The sequence below is a fragment of the Cervus canadensis genome, chromosome 32, assembly GCF_019320065.1.
Source record: "Cervus canadensis isolate Bull #8, Minnesota chromosome 32, ASM1932006v1, whole genome shotgun sequence".
NCBI lineage: Eukaryota > Metazoa > Chordata > Mammalia > Artiodactyla > Cervidae > Cervus > Cervus canadensis.
In genome coordinates, this window is record NC_057417.1 from 11,514,612 (window position 1) to 11,528,289 (window position 13,678).

At 42.3% G+C, this 13,678-nt stretch overlaps 1 long non-coding RNA gene and 1 other non-coding gene across 3 annotated transcripts in view; one reads left to right on the forward strand and one right to left on the reverse strand.

Annotated features, from left to right (window-relative positions):
• Positions 1-11,788, reverse strand: part of LOC122433473 — a 106,589-nt gene extending 94,801 nt beyond the window's left edge. The window contains exons 1-2 of one of the 2 annotated variants that reach the window (XR_006267104.1): positions 11,721-11,781; positions 9,021-9,101 (exon numbers count right to left, since the gene is read on the reverse strand). This is a non-coding gene — a long non-coding RNA (uncharacterized LOC122433473). Of the gene's footprint in view, positions 1-9,020; positions 9,102-11,720 lie in introns of both variants that reach the window. The other variant, XR_006267105.1, reaches the window with a different exon arrangement.
• Positions 11,789-12,065: 277 nt separating this feature from the next.
• TRNAC-ACA lies at positions 12,066-12,137 on the forward strand. The gene has a single exon. It is a non-coding gene; the product is annotated as a tRNA-Cys (tRNA).
• The last annotated feature ends 1,541 nt before the right edge of the window (positions 12,138-13,678 follow it).

Sequence of the window (13,678 nt, forward strand, 5' to 3'; positions counted from 1 at the left end):
TCATAAATTATGGCAACACAGAACCAGTCTCTCGCTATACAGTTCCAAATATTTCAACAAGGTGATTACAATGAAGTCCTCAGCTCTTCAGTTGGAGTAGAGCTGGTGAGTGTGCAGCTGTTCTCCCAGATATGAGTGAGACAAACGCAGTACAAAAGCTTCCTTTGATGAGAAGGCAAGGCTGAGTTTTGGAAGGGAAGGCAGTCTTTTTCCCCAAAGAATACTATGTTGAAATAGAAGTGTCTTTTTAAAACCCAGATCAGCATCTAATCTACAGGGCATGGAAATGACAGCACACAAGACTATAAAGCCTCCCTGGATGAGAAATGACCTTGTCCCTTGATTCATCTTTGCAGTTAATATAATGACCTTTAAAATCGGGTTGCTGAGAATTGGACAAAGTTTTTAAAAAATCAAGCATGAAAGCCCTGGAAAGATGATAAGGGATTGTTTAAATGCCTACTAATCGGGTGCCATGCCATCTGTGACCTACAACATAAACCAAGGGAGCAAGTGAGCCATTTTCCTCACTGTTTTTGGATAAAAATCTAATGTGAGAAAGAAGTACTTCAAAGATCAATTTCCACTCTGAGTTAAATTTCTATGGTCCATCCAACCCTAGCTGCAGCCTCTACGGGGGCCGTCAGGGATGGTTGGAGGTCCAGCTGATCATCTCAGATAAGCAAGATGGTCCATCTATTAGATGATGCCATTGATTCATCTGGGCTTTCAGCAGGAACACGTGCATCTCTTCCATTTCAACAGATTGAGTTTTATCTGCAGAAGCCTAGATCTTCTTTGTCCTTCATTTCTCAACATCACTGCCATCTCCTCCAGACGTCCTCCCAGGCCACTTCATTGGAAGACTCTTCCCATACCTCAGTCACTGGATACCATTCCCCATTTTTGTTTTTCTCATGTGTTTAATATCTACATTTTCTCATTAACATATTTATTTATTTGCATATTGCCTCTCTCCCATAGAACCTAATTCTGAGAATCCTTGTCTGTCTTATTCACCATGGTGCTGGTACTGAGACTAATACCTGGAACCCTGCAATGATGAAAAGTTAATTCTGAATAAAGAAATGGCTATCCTTTCTAACAATAATTTTTCCATGTGTACTTTACTTCGTGTAAGCCAAATATATTTTTATATGATTTATAAAATTCTTCCAGTTAATAAAGTATGATATGTATATATGTATGTATGTGTGTGTGTGTGTGTATATATATATATATATTTGGGCTTCCCTGTGGCTTAGCTGGTAAAGAATCTGCCTGCAGTGTGGGAGACCTGGGTTTGATCCCTGGGTTGGGAAGATCCCCTGGAGAAGGGAAAGGCTACTTACTCCAGTGTTCTGGCCTAGAGAATTCCATGGACTGTATAGTCCATGGGGTTGCAAAGAGTTGGACACAACTGAGTGACTTTCACTTCACTTCACTTCATATATACATATACATATATATATATATATATATATATATATTTATACAATGGAATACTACTCAGTCATCAAAAAAGAATGAAATAATGTCATCGGCAGCAACCGGGAAGAACCTAGAGATTATCATACTAAGTGAAGTAAGCCAGAGAGGGAAAAACAAATACCATATGATATCACTTATATGTGGAATCTAAACTATGACACAAATGAAACTATCTAAGAAACAGACTCACAGACATAGAGAACAGACTTGTGGAACAGACTTGTGGTTGTTAGGGTGTTGAGGGAAGAGATGGATTGGAAGTTTAATATTAGCTGGTGTAAGATAGTATATATAGACTGGACAGACAACAAGGTCCTACTGTATAGCATAAGGAACTATATTCAATATTTTGTAATAAACCATAATGAAAAAGAATATATATATACATATATATATATATGTATAACTGAATCACTTTGTTATGCAGCAGAAATTAACACAACACTGTAAATCAACTGTAGTTCAATGCAAACTTTTTAAAAAGGAGATTCTTCCACTTGGAATTCCACAAAAGCACCCTACAGCCAGCTCCACGAGGGCATGAAGGGACCATTTCACCCTCTCTCTTTCAGGAGCACAACAGATACAGTTGGAAGCATGAATCCACCTTGGAAACTGCCGAGGCCGCTGTGGCAGGACAGATCTTCTAGAAGCAGATGTTGGCTTGGAGTCTGGGCTACAAGGTGTTTATTAGGAATCAACACCAGGAAAAGAAGCAGGTTGGAGATGGGGTGGCAAGAGGTGGAATCACAATGCAGGCCTGTCTTAGCTATGGAGCAAGTGCTGGGTGACATCAGAATGACCCCAGTGAGATCTTAGTTCAGATCCCTGCTTCACTAAATCATAGGCTGTGGGCTGACTGGGGGCCTGAATCTCTGGAGCTGGGGCTGACCCAGAAAGAGCTGATAGCTGGAGGTCATCTTCCAGTTACACGCCTGAGATCTGGGCAGGGAGTCCTTCCTCCAAGGACCGCCAGGTCAGGACACCTCCCCGACACTTCAATGTTGCAAACTTCAAGTGCAAACCAGCCTTTCCAGAAGACTGGCTACTGGGAGTCCACTGAGTTCCCACTGTCTTCGGAGATGAGCCGCAAATAGTCCAATTCCTAAATTAGAAGTCACGTCCTGTAAGTGCTTGCTGACTTGGCAGCAGCAACACTGACATAATTTCACAAATAATGATGTTATCTGAGGGAAAAGTTGCATTAGATCAATTACCACTCTATTTCAGTGCCATCTCAGTAGCTCTCAGTGTTTATTTCAGTTCACCTATTTTTAAACCAAAGCTCTCAGGCTTCTGAACCACAGCCATGAACATACCTTCCTTTTCTAGTCCTTGACAGCATCTTGCTCGCATTGTGAACTACAGACGATTTGAATATCATCCACCCCAATCTAACTTTTCAGTTCCCTTTCTTTGTGTCCTTTAATCTGGGGGTAGGGGGAGTGGTTTTCAGCTACAAGGAGAGTCAAGAGCTTAAGGCTCATCAGAAAAGAAATGAGAGAATATTGATATCTTTTTTTTTTTTTTTTTAGAATTTTCTTTTTTTTGTTGTTTTTTTTTTAAAATTTTTTATTTTATTTTATTTTTTTAAATTAGTTGGAGGCTAATTACTTCACAACATTTCAGTGGGATTTGTCATACATTGATATGAATCACCCATAGATTTACACGTATTCCCCATCCCGATCCCCCCTCCCACCTCCCTCTCCACCCGATTCCTCTGGGTCTTCCCAGTGCACCAGGCCCAAGCACTTGTCTCATGCATCCCACCTGGGCTGGTGATCTGTTTCACCATAGATAGTATACATGCTGTTCTTTTGAAACATCCACCCTCACCTTCTCCCACAGAGTCCAAAAGTCTGTTCTATACATCTGTGTCTCTTTTTCTGTTTTGCATATAGAAGAGAATGAAAGGCGATGAATTTGAACTGTGACAAGAGAAGGTTTGGATTATATTAGGAATATTTTCCTGCTGGAGAAGGATGTTAAAAACGGTTGGGCTGCCAAGAGAAATCATTAGACCTCAGATGCACACCAGTGTGGCTGGTGTTTGGGACTGAATTGTGTTGCCCCCAAATTCACATGTTGATGTCCTAACCCGCTTTCCATACCTTAGAATGTGAACTTTTTTGGAAATAACTATGGAGGTTGAAGAGCAACCATTAGAGTGGATCCTAATCCAAAATGATTGGCATCTTTCTAAAAGGGGGAAATTTGGGCATAGATATAGAGGAAAGATAATGTGAAGAGACATGGGGAGGAGGTGGCCATGTTCTGAGATGACTGTTTGTATCTCCCTCCCTACCTCCCCACCCCACCACCATGGGTTTCTCCGTTATTCTTACATGACTATAGCAATTACAGCACTTCTGACGCCAGATGTGGGTGGGATTTCCCCCACCAAGCACTTTCTGCAACAGCAGCTGCATGGTCCTCAATCTCACTTCATTCTGACACTCTCTACCTGGAGACAGCATCAGATTCTATAGGTGAAGAGCTTAGCCTCACAAGACTGCCTCACCCTACTTCAGATGCCAGTCACAAGTTGTAGGTCTCCAGATGAGCCACAATTTCTGTCCATTGTGGCCACGAGTTAGAAATTCCCATAACCTTCTCCTGCTGGACTGGATGATTTGCTAAAACTCAGGGAAACACACTTATCTGTTTACTAATGGTTGTGACAAAGGAGACAGACATGGAGCCAGATGAAGAGATAGATATATAGTGAGGTCTGTGAGGGTTCCAAGCTCAGGATCTTCTGTCCCTGCGGAGCTGGGATGAATTACCCTCCTGAACGGGCTGCCCAGGTGGTGATAGTGGTAAAGAACCTGCCTGCCAGTGCAGAAGACATTAGAGACCTGGGTGCTATCCCTGGGTTGGGAAGATCCCCTGGAGGAAGGATTGGCAAACCACCCCAGTATTCTTGCCTAGAGAATCCCCATGGACAGAGGAGCCTGGGGGTCTATAGTCCGAAGAGTCGAAAAGAGTCCAATACAACGGAAGCAACTGACCACACATGCACACACCATCCTGAGTATTCACTGCAAGGAGTGATACTGAAGCTCCAATACTTTGGTCACCTGATGCAAAGAGCTGACTCATTGGTAAAGACACTGATGCTGGGAAAGATTGAGGGCAGGAGGAGAAGGGGGTGGCAGAGGATGAGATGGTTGGACGGCATCACCAACTCAATGGACAGGAGTTTGAGCAAACTCTGGGAGACAGTGAAGGACAGGGAGGCCTGGTGTGCTGCAATCACCAGACACAACTAAGGTTGCAAAGAGTCGGACACAGCTGAGCAGCTGAAAAACAGCAACAACCCTCCTGGTACCTGGATGTGTTCACTGATCTGGATGCTCTCTGACCCCCACACTACTGGAATTTTATGGAGGCTTTCTCATGTGACGATGGTCCATTATTAACTCCATTTGCAGCCCCTCTTCCCTCTCTGGATAATGGAGGGGTGGGGCTGAAAATTCCAAGCTTCTAAATCATGGTTTGGTCTTTCTGGTGACCAGTCTCCCATCCAGGAACCATCCAGGTGCCCATCCAGAGTCACCTCAATAAAACAAAAGATGCTCCCAAGGCTTTTAGGAGCTCTGGGCCAGGTACATAGAATAGAGACCAATTTGTATGTTTTCTATTATCTCACACCCTAAAATTCTAGGTTGAAACCCCCATCCCCAATGTGATGGTTTTTGGAGGGGAAGCCTTTGTTTAAGCTCCTCAGTTTCTGCAAATTTGTTAAGGCAGCCCTAGCAAACTCACCCAGTTGGAAGGGATCAGGTGAAGGCTAGGTGATCCTTAGGAACTGTCCTAGCTCCATGCTGAAGGACTCGCTGAGTCTCAGAAAGCAGGGGGATTTAGCAGAGAGCCCTGCTGTCCATGAGAATATGAGAAAATCATTTTCTCCCGCCTTTACCCTTCTCTCAACACTTTACCTTTTCATTCCCTGCCCTTGGGTCTCTCTCAGATGTGTTGGTGTAAAACATGGGACTTCCTGCATTTCAGGGCTCTTGCATATCAAATAGGCATAAAAGATAATCAATGTGCAAATGTTGTAGAGGGGAATGTGTAGGACAATACAAATAAAGTACAGGCACATAGCAAGTGATCAGCAGACGGACACCGTAACCATCAATATTGGGGTGAGCAAGAGCTTCACATTATACTTTATCCGCTGTAAGTAATGATAAGAAATTATAATTAATGGGTGAATCATTATTAATATTGGTAAATCAAACTCCTCTTCTAATCTCCCTGTCACTCCTGGGATGTGTCATAAATCACACCAGCCTCAGTTCAAAGCCTAGATCTATAATTTACAAGTGACAAGACCCAGGTGAGGGGCTTAAGGCATTTGCAGAAATAGATATGGGAGGGGAGCCCTGAAGACAGAAAAGGGGCTGCAGGCTGGGGAGACAGACCTATCCTGATGAAATAAGAGTTGAAAAGGGAAAAGAGAGCGGAGAACACAGTAACTGGGTGGTTTTAAAACATCTGGGTAACTTTGGGGAAGAGGCAAGAGGAATGATTATTTTGTTTCTGACACCCCTCCATGCCCTGCTCCGGCTGGTTAGTCCTGACACCAAACTCCTTACATCGTTTATCCTAAGTTTTTATTTTATATTGGAGTATCGCTGATTAACAATGTTGTAATAGTTTCAAGCAAAGTGATTCAGTTATACATACACACGTTTCTGTTCTTTTTCAAATTCTTTTCTCACTTAGATTGTTACCTAATATTGAGCAGAATTCCCTGTGCTATCCTATACATCCTTGTCAGTTATCCTTTTTCTTTCTCAATAAGATGAGACTTTTATTGACATTTGATAAACAAACAATTTGAAAAACTCCACAGTAAAATACAGGTTTTACTGTAAAAATGCTATTTCCTGGGTTAATATTTCAGTGTATATATTTCTTAACAGAAGGAAACACAATTCACACTTAAAACCTTCTATCTAATAAGGAACATGTGGAAACAGAGCTTTTCATACATGAATGTTAAGCTATTAAAACTATTTGATCAGAGGTATGTAGTGCTGATAACAAAAGGAGTCTCATATTTAGCATTTTTCTCCCCATCTGCCCAGAAAGTAGCAAAAGATCAGATTCTATGGGTAATAGAAAAGTGACAAATTTCAGATGTTACTATTCAAAAGTTTGAACTGTGGCAGTTGGAACCCAGATGGGGCCCAGTAGTGAACTTCTGCTAGGGCTGCCAGGACAAAGTATGTAGACTGGATGCTTACACAAAGGGCATTTATTTTCTCACAGTTCTGGAGGCTGAAAGTTCAAAGTCCAGGGTGTTGGTTTCTTCCTAGACCCCTCTCCTTGGCTGGCAGATGGCCTTCTTCTCTCTGTGTGTTTATACAGTGTTCCCTCTGTCCGTGTCTGTGTCCACATTTCCACGTCTTGTAAAGGCATACCCCATTTTAACTCAATTACCTCTTAAAGACCATATCTCCGTATTGCATCCTGGGATGCTGGGAGTTAGGATTTCCAGATATGACATTTCAGGGAACATGGTAAAGTCCAGAGAAACAAAGCACCCCCCCCCACCCCAAAGCTGTGTTTCCTCAGCAGTTTGAACTGCATGCCATTGATAAAGTAGCATGGCTTCAGATATGACCTGGGCTGGTGTAACAGCACTGAATTATTCCTAGAGAAAGCAACTCTCTTTTCAGATGTCTTCCAATCACTCTGATCAGCCAGGGAGACTGTCTCAGCTAGGTGCTAAGGACTTTAATACTTCTCCAAACCTTACAGGTCTGTTCTTTGAACAAAGACAGCTATCAAGCTAACTAACTAGAATATAAAGCCTGGCTTATTTTCCATTTTGTATTTGTTTTTCCAGTGACTTCTTCATCAAGGCCAGGAAAAATAGCTTTCCCTTTTAAAGAACTGATATGACATTTCCTTTTTAAATAAATGCACCTTTTAAAAAAAAGAATGAGTCCATCTAAAGAAACAATACTAGTGAGCAAACCAGAGTCAGAATGGTTCACAGAAATGACAGTCCATGGAGGATTTTTGCAATGACTGAAGTTTAGGAGACTTTTGTCTGTATTGTAGCCACAGGAATGACAGAAACAGAAAGAATCCATAAATCAAAGGCTGAGAAGAAAAGAATTACTGAAGGGATGCCGCAGCTAGGGATAGTGGGGCAATTCTGTAGGGTCTCAGGCTAAGATTCTGGGGTCTTAAGTCAATGCTACAAAGCTGATTGACCATTTCAGAGGAGTGGGCCCCCTCATTTGGGAATCCTTTCCTTTTCAGTCTTCAGCCTCTGAATCCCACCTCTTCTCCTATTTCTCCATCCTGGACAGGACTGAGTCCTATTGACAGGTCAGTGTCAACAGAGCTTTTCTGAATTTACTGAAGTCATCCCACCAGCCAGGGTCAGGATGTCGCTCTGGCTGGTTCATGAGAATCCAGACATCAAATGTTGTCCTGGGCCTGTATCAGTCCAGGAGTTCTCTGGAGTGAGGAACTCTTCCATCAAAAGATGGCCATAGTGACCTGAGCCAGACCTCAGCAAAGCCAGGGAGAGGATACTTGGGGTCTTCTACCTTCTCTGCCTTCACCCATCTTCCTATTCCAGCTACTTCCAAATCTTTTCCCCACTTCTAAGCAAGTTCATATTGTCAACTAGGTAGCTAAGATCTGCTTGCCATGTCGGTGTTCTCCAGAGAAACAGAATCAACAGGATGTGTGTGTGTCTGTGTGTGTGTATACATATACATATATATATATGGAAAGAGGTTTATTGTAAGGAATTGGCTTACAAAATTATGAAGTTATGGAAGCTGGTAAGCCCAAATCTAGAGTGGGGTTGGCTGGCTAGAGGCCCATGAGTCAATGGGACAGCACTGATGTGAAGGCAGTCTGCTGGAGAATTCCCTTTTGCTCAGGGGAGCCCCATCTTTCTGTTCTATCCAGGCCTTCAACTGATTGGATGAGGCCCATCCACATTACTAAGGCAATTGTGCCACATATTCGCCATGTCTCTGGCCTGTTTCTGCCAGCTCAATGATGGTCACTTAGGCCTTGACACATGCTCTGTATCCTTCAGCTTGAAGGAACCGAATTTCTATCCAAGTTAACATCCCTGGAGAAGCATTAACACAAGAGGAAAAAAGAGTGAGGGTGTCCCATGTGGAGTCAGCATGCCTGGGTCAGGGCTTGGGGTTGGCCTTGTAGAGACAAGGTTTCCCAGGTGGCTTAGATGCTAAAGACTCTGCCTGCAATGTGGGAGACCCAGTTTCAATCCCTGGGTTGGGAAGATCCCCTGGAGAAGGGAATGGTTACCCACTCCAGTATTCTTGCCTGGAGAATTCCAGGGACAGAGGAGGATGGTGGGCTACAGTCCATGGGGTCGCAAAGAGTCAGACATGAGTAAGCAACTAGCACGGTCACTTTCATGCTTATGGGGACAGAAGAGGGTGTCCCTCTCTCTCTGTTTCCACTCTGGGCCCCAGAACAGCTCCCCTGAAGCTGCTGGGAGCACCTGTTCTACTCACTTCTTGTTCCTCTCCAGAGGGTCCCAGGATCCAGGTGCAGGGACAGATTGGGGTCACAGGTCCAAGACACAGCTTCCAGCCCTGTGTTACCAACAACAACGTTGATACTTTCACAGCTGTTTGTTCCTGTGCCTATTTCTCAATTGGTTCATAATGCAAAGGTGAGCAAGTGATATTTACAAATTGCACATGACAGGGGAAAACAGCCAAGCTTCTCCTTTGTGGGTTAGTCAAGAATCAACGAGTAGGAGCAGCTCAGAGAAAATGACCTTCAGCAGCGAAGTCAGAGTCTGCTTTGGGTGAGATGGGGTGGACCACATCCCATATCCTAATCCATTGTGCTTATCAGAAGTTGTGGGCTAATTCTGCCCATGTGCATGGGGAACTGCAACCAGTTTACCCAACAGACACAGGGGATGGCAGGAGGTCTGCAGAATGCATATTGCGGTTGACCAGTTAGCCAGTTGTTCTGCTCATTTTTTCCCTTCATCAAGTTTAGTTTAGTTTTGTTTCTAGGTAATTAATTTCTACAAAGACAGAGAGGAAACTATGAGGGAATTGGCAGGCCAGTAGGGAAACAAGATCTCTCCATACATCAGTTGCTTCCAAAGACTGAATTCTTCGGCTCCCAAGAAGTTATTTGATCTATTTAACAATATAGGATTTCCTGAGTCAGTCCCATTTATTTCGGTGCTGAGGTTAGTGGGTTAATGGGCATCAAGGTCTCAGCCAACAGCTTGCTGGCTGCTAGTCTTTTGTGTTGAAAAGATACCTTGAAAATACATAGATTCAAAAGCTCATAGGAGCAAATGTATCCTGGGGAAGATGGAACTCTAGGCCAAGCATGGGGTGTCTCTTAGTCACCTATTGTAATGCAATCATTGGTCACTTCATCTAGAATATCTCCCTCTCGCTCACCAAAAAGTTACTTGCTAAGCTCTTGCCCATTGGTTTTTTTTTTTTTTTTTTTTTTACTTCCTATCTATACCCTGAACCATTTGGAGAGAGATTTTCTCGTTTACACAGAAAATCATATATTGTATGATCCCACTTAGGTAAAATATTCACAAAAGGTAAATCCATGGAGACAGAAAATAGATTAGTGCTTGTCAGGAGCTGAGAATGGGGACAGAGATTAACTGTAAATGGGCAGGCGGGTTCTTCTTAGGGTGATGAAAATGCTCTAAAGATAGATTATGGTGATGGTCAGGCAACTCATTAAGCTGGCTAAAAATGATTATACAATTAAAATGGAGAAATGTTAGTCTATAATTTACACTTCAATAAAGTTGTTTATAAATAAAATGAGGAAGAAAGAGGACTCAGGGAGTTGCTGATGTCTGCTCCCGTTCTCTAAGCCTGTGGGTTTCCATACAGTCTCCCTGGCTTCCACCTCCAGCTTAGATCTGTTGGCCTCAAGGCTTTTTCTGGCCACCAATACTCACTCTGCCCATGTGTGGCAGACTGAAGTGCCAAGGAACTCATGTCCTTTGAGAGTAGCCTTCAGCCAATAACTGCTAAGAATTAGTGTATAAATACCTTACCAATATAAATGTAAAAAGCTCTCTGCCCTAGAGGCACATTTTGCATGGTACTTCCCAGAGTTCTCCAACTGGACCTGAAATTCCAGTTTCCCGCAGTAATGACTTGCTCCAGGAGATACATTTTACAGGCTTCCTTCCCTCCCTTGCCTCAATTTCCCATTCCTGTACTGGCATTTCATACCAAATTACTTCCACTTAAACCTTCGTCTTAGAGGCTGATTTTAGGTTAACCCACTAAAGAAGATGTGTTGGAAATTGGAAAGAAATAAAAGTCAGTTAAATCATTTAGACTGGAGTTGATCCACAGACTTGGGAGTCAGATTGCCTAGGTTGGAGCCCCGGGCCTACTTTACCACTCATGTGACTTTCACTGAGTTTCTCTGCCCTGAAATCTCGTATCACTTATGTGTCTAAACAGGATAACTATACCATCTCTGTCACAGGGATGCTGCGAGGACGCAATGCAGTGATACAGCTGGAGCTCTTAGCAGAGGGACTGGCACATAGTAAATGTTTAATAAGATGTAATTATATGTGATTTTATGAGGCAATGACTGGTCTACCAAATAATAACAGACATTGGAACCAGACTGAAAAACAGGGTAGGGGTGGATTTTCCTGGGGCTCAGCCATAGAGGGTACATTTGTAGCCAAGATCATAAAGCTTTGGGCTGGTTGCTTGGATGACATGAGTGCCACCCTCACCAAATGACACCAGTCACTCTGGAGGTGGGCAGAAAATGGAACAGACAGTGCCTTATTTTGTCTTAATGAGTAAACTGGATTACCTATTTCTCCATAGGGATCCATTTTCCTAAGAGTAATTATCAATAATTAACAGGATTAGCTTTATGACCTTCTGAAAAGTAGAGGACACTATCATATTTTATTTGGTTCCATGTTGAGCCCACGTTGTTATTGGATCATATTTTATTTGGTTCCATGTTAAGCCCAAATTGTTCATTGGATCAATGAGCAATCCTGCTGTGACTGTGTTGCTTTGAAAAGTTGTTTCCTTTCTCTTAGTCTCAGTCGTCGTCTGTCAAAAGGCAATAAAAATACTCAACTTAAAGGGATATCCTGAGATGTTATGACTCATTATTTGTAAAGAGACTCGTGTATAAGGTCTAGCATTGAGCAGATAGCCAACACTTACCCTTTTGTCCTCATCTGGTAATGTTTCTCCAGTGATGTTAACATGGAGAGAAATTGGGTTCTTCAACCTGTAGGAAATAGGGCATGTGTCAAAGCAGAGGTGACGATCATTAAATTGGCAGAAATAATCCAGTAGGCCCAGAAAATGTGTGGCACACACCCCCCAATTCCCCTGTCCACAATAACAGCAGACATTACTAATCAATCATTGCTCTTTTTATTTGAGTTTGGATACAGTTCCAGAATCTTTTCCAGCAGAGCCCTCAAGGCCACCATTACCAACTGATCAAATTTGGCATGCAAGATGAAAGTTATTTGCCAACTTCTAGTGCAAGCTTGTAGGACTTCCCTGGTGGCTCAGATGGTAAAGCGTCTGCCTACAATGCGGGAGACCCGGGTTCGATCCCTGGGTGGGGAAGATCCTCTGGAGAAGGAAATGGCAACCCACTCCAGTACTCTTGCCTGGAAAATCCCATGGGAGGAGCCTGGTAGGCTACAGTCCATGGGGTCGCAAAGAGTTGGACATGACTGAGTAACTTCACTTCAGTGTAAGCTTAAACATAGTGAAGTTTACCACAGGTCTGGTACTCGATAAACAATAAATAGATGACTAAAGGATAAATGCAGTGAGATTAGTTAATACTGCCATCACCTATGTCTTCATTAGCAATCTCATTCAATGATCAAGTCCAAATTCCTCCAAGGTCCTCCTCCCATAATGTGAATCTTTCCTTGTGGTTGAAGGTTTTGGAGGAAACCTGGAATGCTCATAACTATAGGTTCAAAGGAATCTCCTATGAAAACACATATATTGGTATTATCTCATCTTGGGAGATTAAAGTTCCTTTGAGTTACAGCATTTTCATCTAGCACTGGCTGCACAGAAACTTCTGAGATGTGTAAGTTTCTGAAGCAGCGCTTATTCTGGCAACAAAAGAGAAATCCTTAATTGGTAGAACATAGCCAACTATTTTCTGACCAGGAGGCACATCTCAAAACTGCATGTCGGGAGGATACTACTGAGCTGAAATGCTGAAGCTGATGGTGATCTCCTTAGGAAATTGGTTTTAGCCATAGGAACGACTGCCCTTTTAAAACAAAAAGACCAGCATCTTACATCAAGTCTGTAATTCCAAACATCCCATGCTATTAGTCACAGCAAGACTGATTCTTGGTCTAATGTTTGCTTTTTTCATATTATAAATTTAAAGGCATTAATTATATTTATATCATTATGAAATTTAAACATATTCATTATAAATGCAAAACAAAATTATCCATAGATTCACTACTCAAAGATAGTCAGTATTGGGTTTCCCTGGTGGAGCAGTAGATAGGAATCTACCAGCTAATGCAGGGAACATGGGTTCGATCCCTGGTCTGGGAGGATTCCACATGCCAGTGAGACAGCCAAACCCACGCGCCACAACTACTGAGCCCCTGCTCTAGAGCCTGTGTTCTGTAACAAAAGAAACCATCACAGTGAAAAGTCCGTGTTCCACAACTAGGGAGTCGCCCCCTTCACAGAAACTGGAGGAGCACACAGCAACGAAAACCCAGCCAAAAATAAAATAAATAAATAATTAAAAAATCAACTGTGAAAGCTGACCTGCATCATTAATTTTAAAAAAATACATAGTATTAAAATATGGAGTATTTCCCCGTTGTCATTTTTCTATGCATGTTTTAGCATGTTTGTGTATTACATGTAAAGATTTTACATTCTACTTTTTTTTCCAATTTAACTTTAGCATGTCTCCATGTTTTTGCAAACTCTCCACACACATTTTAGTTGTTGTATAAACATTCCAATAAGTGAATATGCCCTAATTTACTTAACCTTTAGATGATATTGTCCAACATTAGGTTGTTGCTGATGTTATTTCTATTGTCAAAACGCTATGATGACTGTATTTGCATATAAAGTTTTTTCTGTATATATGAATGTATAAGTGTTTC